The sequence below is a fragment of the Chaetura pelagica genome, unplaced genomic scaffold (genome assembly GCF_000747805.2).
Source record: "Chaetura pelagica isolate M959 unplaced genomic scaffold, ChaPel_1.0 scaffold118, whole genome shotgun sequence".
Lineage (NCBI taxonomy): Eukaryota > Metazoa > Chordata > Aves > Apodiformes > Apodidae > Chaetura > Chaetura pelagica.
This window is the reverse complement of record NW_009954408.1, coordinates 951,124-959,065: the sequence shown is the minus strand read 5'-3', so window position 1 is coordinate 959,065 and position 7,942 is coordinate 951,124.

Sequence of the window (7,942 nt, the reverse complement as noted above, 5' to 3'; positions counted from 1 at the left end):
CCCCTTCCTGGGGTGACTCGGCCCCTTTCTGGGTTGTCCGGTCCCTTCCTGGGGTGACCGGGCCCTTCTGGGGTGACCGGGCCCTTTCCTGGGGTGACCGGGCCCTTTCCTGGGGTGACCGGGCCCCTCTTGGGGTGACTGGGCACTTCCTGGGGTGACCAGGCCCCTTCCTGGGGTGACCGGGCCCCTCCTGGGGTGACCGGGCCCCTTTCTGGGGTGACCGGGCCCTTCCTGGGGTGACTGGGCCCTCCTGGGTGCACCCCAAGAGGAGGAGCAGGCTTGGGGAAAGTCACTGGCCCTCGGCATCCAGTGCTGCTTCATTTGCTGGAGGCCGTCGGTAAATGTTCATTAGCGAGTTGGTAAATGGACCTGTAATTAAGCTCAGACACTGTAAAGCCTTTTGGAGACGTGAGGACCTGTCACTGGCACCTGGGGTGTAGCAAGAGTGAGTGGTGCCAGTACCAACCTCTGCAGCTTCCCAGAGGTGGGATCCTCCATCCTGCCTGTGGGTTTGGCACGTGCCGGTCCCTCAGGAAAAGAGTGGAGATTCAGACCTTTGTTTTGTGGAGTTTTCTTTGCTGTCTCTTTCGGGAGGGGGGGAGAAGGGAGAGGAGCCAGCTCTCAGAGGCTGGGGGACATAGCTTGTCACCTACACTGAGGTCCAGTTGTCAGGGTGGAGCAGTGATGGTCTGTGTGGGGATGTGCAGATCCTGAAAGAAGCTGGAACGACCATGAAGAGGAGCAAAAGGGATTTTGCTAGAAACGTGGCCAGCTTCCTGGTCGGAGTAAATGACTATTTCTGATGTTTGCCTTGACAAGAATAAAACCAGTGATACCTGCGGAATGGCCAAACCTTCTCCTGTCCTTAATCTGCAGCTTTATCAGGGGTTCACTGAGACTCCCTTGGTGGAGGGACCTCTTGCTAACATCCGAACCACAATCTGAGCAGACATCCTCAGATCATGGGGTCTCGTTTGCAAATCTGCTTTCTTTTCTTGGCATTGATACCACGTGGAGGCATCTCGAGATCTTTCAGTGTCAGTTGTGACTTTTGTTGTCCGTGCCACGTTGCTTGGTGTTCTCCTAAAGCCCAACTTCTAAGTGATTGTCATTATGGAAAGAATTTCAGCATTCACAGAGGGGGAAAATTGTAAACATGTGAATTCAAATGGTTTATTGAAAACACGTGCTAAGCATAGCATCAAAAAACAGGAGGCAAAAATAAAGCATATCCTAATTTATTTCATGATTTTCCTGCAAATCCTAGTGGAGAAGTAGCATCAGGAGAGGCTGCTGGTTGTAGCAGAGAACTGGCAGCTCCCTGTGCTGTTGGAGAGCTCAAGGCTCTGGAAAACCCACAGTGTGTTTTGGTGTGTCTCCAGGTGAAGTGTGTGAGACAGCACTGCTGTGGTTTGTGGTGCTGGGCACATTGCTGCTGAGGTCTCATTCGAATCCCACTAATTAAGTAAAGGGAAAAATACTTGTAAATATAATACAGGGTGGAGTTGCCAGGTTAAGTTTGAAACCATCAGGTGTCTTCCATCTTCAGCTGTTTGACTTGAGCATATTGCTTCAGGCTAGGGAAACCTGCTTCTAAAAGTGAAGATCAGGGTTTGGAGACAGTGGGAATGAAACTTTGGGAATTAACTGGTTTTGAAATAGAATTGTTACACAGAAATGTGGGGGAGAAAAGTGATGAGAAAACAAAGCAGAAGTGGTCTGAGTACTGCCATTTTTTTCTTGTGGAGATGGTGCATGATAGCTAAAGGAAAAGAAGGATGGGTGGTTTGTTTTTTTTTTAATATTTATTTTGGGTGGTTTTTTTTCATCAGGAAACATTGTCTTTCTCTTCAGACAAGAAGGGGGCTCTTACCAGAAAATGCTGAAATGGATGGCCTGTGGCTCCGACCAGTAGCTCTGGAGGAAGGTGGCAGCATGTGGGAGAGGGACAGGCTCCCTGCTCTACCAGGGTGGGATTGCCTTTGACTGTGGGTTTTACATGCTTTTGTGTCTTGTATCTGTCTATAAACCATTTTCAGTCAGTTTTTGGAAGGCTGCAGAGGCTTTCGGGTAGGGTTTTTCTGCCCAGCTGCAGGTCTTGGAATATGCTGAGGTATGTAAGCCAGCAGGATGGCAGCAATGAAAAATCAGTGAGGCCAAACCTTGCTGTGTCCCTGGTGCCACGTGGTTATAACTCTGCTCACACTTAAGTAATGCAGAAGACTGGTGGACAGAGTATTTCCACAGGTCTAGCCCAATATCCTGTTTTGCAGTCCTTTAAACAAAAATCACAGAGACATTTAGGGAAATTATTTTATGCCTACTTTGATTCACTGAAAGGATCCTGAGGCAGAGTTGCATTGTATGTCTCCCAAGTACAACTGTAGTTGAACAACCAACAGCACCAAAAGGGGGGAAAAAAAAAAAAAAGACCCAGACAGGGTGGGAAAGATGGAAATTGATCCAGGGATGGGGGAGGTTTGACCACCAAGGCTACAAGTGTCTGTCCATGTCTTAGGATGCATGGATAAAAATTGCTAACTGGAAGCAGCAGGGAATAAGTAGCAGCTCTGGGAGCTGCCTGCTCTGGGCCTTTTGGGAGCTGTGTTGCTCCCATCTGTTTTGCTCCCAGTGGAGCTTACCAAGGAGCAGGTGCTGCTGCTCTTGCTGACAATTAATAAACAAAATCTCCCTGCCTGTGCAGGAGGTTGGAACTAGAAGATCCTTAAGGTCCCTTCCAAGTCAAACCATTCTATGATTGTGTGAAAATTTGACACTGAGAGCATGTGATGATCATCTGAAGAATGGGAAGAGTTCTTTGTTGTGCTGCAAATGCAAATCAAATGCAAGTTTGTGATCCCACTTGTATTTTGATGGGAGTGATAATAAAATGCCCAGCTCGGTGTATAAAATGTGATTCTAAGCTCTAGGTGTGTTCAGCAACTGGCCTGGCAATGTATGGAGCTGAGAGAAACTCCAGGCTTGTGGCAACACAGAAGTTTTGCCTCATGTACCTGCCCTTGCAGTAGGTATTGGTGAGGTCTGCACCTACACACACGTGAGGTGAGTTTTAAACTGTTATTGCAGGGTGTGATGGTAAGAAAAAAGCAAAACGTTTGTTGCATTTGGAATTTGAAATAACAGCAAATTCTTATCACAGTGATCGCAGTAGCAAGTTCATGTTGGCTTTTGTGCTCTGGAACAGGGAGCACCAGGGACTGGTTCAGGGAAGCTGGAGTCCTTTGCCTTCTGGGCAGATTTATGTCCATGGAGGAGGTGGAAAAAAACCCCGCAAGTGTTCTGTGGTTATGCATGAAAGAAAAATGTTAGTGTGGGCAGGTGTTTTAAGTTCCTGCAGTTCTGCTTGCTCATGTTACAAGTGCTGTGACTGTCCTAAAGAAGAAGTTCAGAGGCTTGTTTCTCCATGGGTGTGTCAGAGCCCTGCAGTGGGGGGCTCCTGGAAAGCAGGCTGGGAGGAGTGCTGGGGGCTGCAGCCACAGGTTGTCTTCTGAAAATGTGCCCGCCAAAGACAAGCAAATCACTGAAGTGTAGTTTGAGACTTGTAACATCCCCTGGAAATCACTTCATCTCTGGTTGTGGCTGTCCAGAGGTGGGGACTAACTGCCAAAGTTAACCTGATTTTATTTAGGATGCTCTTTCATCTCCTATCTAGGGATATAAAAATGTTTGCCTTCAGTGGTTAAAAGTGAGAGATTTTGCTCCTGGGTCCATTTGTATTTTGTCTGGAATTATAACATGTTTTAAAACAGGAAGTATCATTGCCAAAACCAAACAATCTTGTGAGATTATATTTTTGTAGGCATTACTTTTAGACATTTGTATTTTGTTTCTTTGTAAATACAGACTAATTGTCTTTTCCTGTTGCTTGTTGGATTGCAGGTTTTGTTTTCCTCTAAAGGGGAGCTATTTCTGAGGGGTTACAGCTTCTCTGCAATAATGACTGGTAACAGTCCCATCTTCAATGTAATTGAAGTCTGCACATTACTTTGGAGTGATATCTTCAAAATGATGTGGAATAACTGGCCGTTGGTAACATGGCAGGTTCCAAATAACCTCATTCAAATTAGCATTACATTATTGCTGAGATTTTACTTAAATTTTACATTTTATTTTTAAAGTGACAGTGCTACTTACATTTGTTGTGTCAGTCACGTAGGTGAGGCTTCTGCAAAGAATCCTTTTTAGTTATTCTATGAATCTGGTAAAAAATGTGTCAGGTGTTTTCATTGTCTATTGGCATATACAGTGTTTTCAAGCTAAGTTGACATCTTTAAAAATTGGTAAACTTTGGGCACTTCTTGGATAGGGAGTTACTCTGCCTTTTGGGGAGCAGGAGCCACAATTCTTGGAAAAAACTTGGTTGTTCTGAAGTCAGATGTATCCGTCTGTTTTTCCATATCCCATGGTGTAATAGCTGGTCTGGTTTGGATTGAGAATTAACTTTTATAACAGTTTATTTGTTATGTCTGCCTGGAGCAACATTTTAACATGACAGCAAAGTTGAACATGCCCAAGCATGGGAAGCTGTAAAGTGAGACAGGTCATGTTGTGTTTAAAGGGGCAGATTTGCCCAGCATGAGCCTGAATGAGGGACCTGCTGGGGCAGCACCGGGGGTCAGGGCTGCCTTTTGGAATCACAGAATGGTCTGGGTTGGAAGGGACCTTCAAGACCATCCAGTCCCACCCCCTGCATGGGCAGGGACACCTCCCACCAGCCCAGGCTGCTCCAAGCCCCATCCAACCTGCCCTTCAACACTGCCAGGGATGGGGCAGCCACAGCTTCCCTGGGCAACCTGGACCAGGCTCTCACCACCCTCACACTCCACAATTTCCTCCTCATGTCTCACCTCAATCTCTCTTCTTTCAGTTTAAAACCTTTTCCCCTTTATCTCCCTGAAGCCCAACTGGAAGGTGCTCTAAGGTCTCCCTGGAGCCTTCTCTTCTCCAGGCTGAACACCCCAACTCTCCCAGCCTGTAAGACAAACTTTGTGGGCAAGGAAAGGAATGCAAACAGCCAGCGAGGCAACTTGTCTCTCTTAGGGATATGCTAAAATAGTGAACACTGTGTTCTTGCTGTTGGTTTTGATGAGGTAACAAGTCAGTACTTTTTATGTGTGTGACAGGCTTGTCTGCTGGGGTAAATTAACCTAGAGGAAAGGTTAGGAAAGAGGCAAATATTGCCAGAGGGTGGATCTGGTTGGGAAGAGCCTGCAGTTGAAAATTAGAACCAGTGAATGTTAACATCACTGCTTTAGCCTCCCCTGCTTCACCCGATCCATCCCCAGCTCTCTTGCTCGTTCCTCTCCTAGCAGCTAAGTCAGATGATTAGCCAGGAGTTTCAACGGCAGTGCCCTTTATTTAGCATCCCCTTTCATGTCTTACAAAGACACGGTGTTTGAAATGCTAAGGGGGAGAGATGGCAAGGTCTATTGATATGGCATATGATGGTAAATAATACTTGCCACTTCGAAGCCTAAAGTTTACAAGAATCAGTTTGCAGTCCTTCCTGCTCCCTGCACAGTTGACAGCACTAGTTGAAGGGTTGAGATTTATCCCAGAGATGCATGGAAACTTTCAAAGAAGTGAACTTTGTTTCATCCTGAATAGAGCAAAGGAACAGCAGGTCCTTCCTTTTCCCTTGCTCTTTGGAGAAAATTAAACAAGAAGCAATTATGTGTCATTTGGCTGCTGCTGAGCTGATGTTTCTTCTTAGTTAGATGTCTTGATTAATTGTTTGATCTTGCAATTATGGTTCATTTTGAAATCTGTGGGAATTCTGTGTGCATGAGGAGTTCAGGGTCAAACCATGTTCAGTGCTATATTCTGTATAATGCTCAGAATTAGTAATAAAACATTGGAAAAATGTCCTTAACCAAAGAGCATGGTGCATGGGCTTGGGCATCCTAAGCCATGGGCTTCAGCTAGTTGGGTCTGTATGCATCTTGAGAAAAAAATATTTCAAAATTGTGTGCTTTGAAACAAGCTTGATTTTCTTCTTTATATTTGGAACATCAACATATCAAATCCTAACAGCTTGTAAGTCAGCTCTCATCCCCTTTCCAGACGTGAGAAACTAATTGCCCAACACACTGCTTTATTTGGCTTGGAAGACTTTTACATGGCTCTAGAGTAAGGGCTGCAATCCATAATTCTGTTAAAAACAAGAATGGGATCATGTTTGTGGACATTGAAAGCTACTGTACATTTCATTCTGTGGAGCTCCATTAACTTGTTTGATTTACTAGTGCTCATGAAATGAGCTGGAGGAGAAAAAAGGTGAAGTTTGGCTTTTTAAGTCTTCCTTGGTTACCCAGTAAAACCCAGTAGGATCAAGTGCACTGATGGTGGGTTGCAGGGACTCGAGTCCCTAGGTGCCTACTGTGAATATTTTCAATCTTTGCTTAGGTTGGACACTGTGAAATCAAAATACTTGTAGAAGTCACTCAGCCTTTTGGTTTACCCATGGATTAGAATGAGTGTATATTGGCTTCATGGCATGAGAGATGCCTAGTGACCAATACTGCCCTTTGCTGCTTCCTGGGCACAGAGTCCTCCTGGTGCTTGCCTGGGAGGGGCAGATGAAGGGGAAGGGTTTTTCTGATGCTTCAGAGCTCTCTAGGCTGGCAGGTGTGGACCATTTCTGTTTAGACACTTGCACTGTGCTTGGATAAGAAAGCTGCACATGTGTGAAATGCATTATTTATGTGAAAGCATTACGTTTTCCTTTAAAGGACCTTCTTTTTTAGCCTCTGGCAGAGCCTGCTGAAGTCAGAGGATAGGCTGCCAGAGGCATCCCAACCTGTAAATCACAGTTGGTGCTGGAATTTGCACTAAATAAACTCTGCTTATGTGGCTTTCTGAGTATTTCCTGATGAATTCTGTTTGTTGTGCGCTGTGGTTTGAATATTGCAGTGAAATCAACCTAGAGAAAAAGACCTCCCCCCCACATTGTATGGATTGTGACATTTCCTGTATTTTCTCAACCAAAGCACTTAATTCTAAACAGTTATGAATACAGGTTGAAACCTTGGCCTTGCCTCTGCTTAGCCAAAGTCTGAATTGTTCCAAGCAGTGACCGGTGGTTGCTGTGCCTGGTTCTTGCTGTTCTCCCACCCCATTGGCAGAGGCATGCAGGCACTGGAAACAATTCAGCTGATTTCAGTATTACTGGATAAGCAGTTTCAAGAATTTGCTTCCATAAATTTCAGTCTGTTCTGGTTTTATCTCCTCCAGATATAAATTATAATGCTATCAGTCTCTGGATAGTGCTGGAATGCTTCTGCCCGATTTATTTATTTGATTTTATTACCAGAGCAAAGAAATCCCACTGGACTGTTTTTAAAGCTGTGTGTCTCTTAGTAGAGCAAAATCAAGATCTTTTTTAGGAAATGCATATTTCGCCCTGATATTGCTGGGATTTCCAGTGGCAGAGCTGTCAGGCTTTGGTGAACTTTGAAGGTCCGAGGGGGGTTTGCAGGTGCCACGCTGCCCTTCCCTACCTCTGTGGCTCCCAGCTCCTTGGTTTGCAGTGGATTTATTCCTCAGAGGTAGCGAGGGGTGGTAGTTACACTCTGTGAATAATAGATGCAATGCAACGCTTTCTGAATTCTTAAGTACCTACAAATTAGTATTTTGGCAAGTGTTCTGAAACGCGTGCTTCCTGTGAGGTACAACCCTGCGCTTGGGCTGGTGTGCATCAGTGGCTGAGACTCAGGTCCAACGGGGAATATGCTGGGGGATCATAGAACCATAGAATGGTTTGGGTTGGAAAGGACCTTCAAGACCGAGTTCAAACCCCCCTGCATGGGCAGGAACACCTCCCACCAGCCGAGGTTGCTCCAAGCCTCATCCAACCTGCCCTTCAACACTGCCAGGGATGGGGCAGCCACAGCTTCCCTGGCCAACCTGGGCCAGGCTCTCA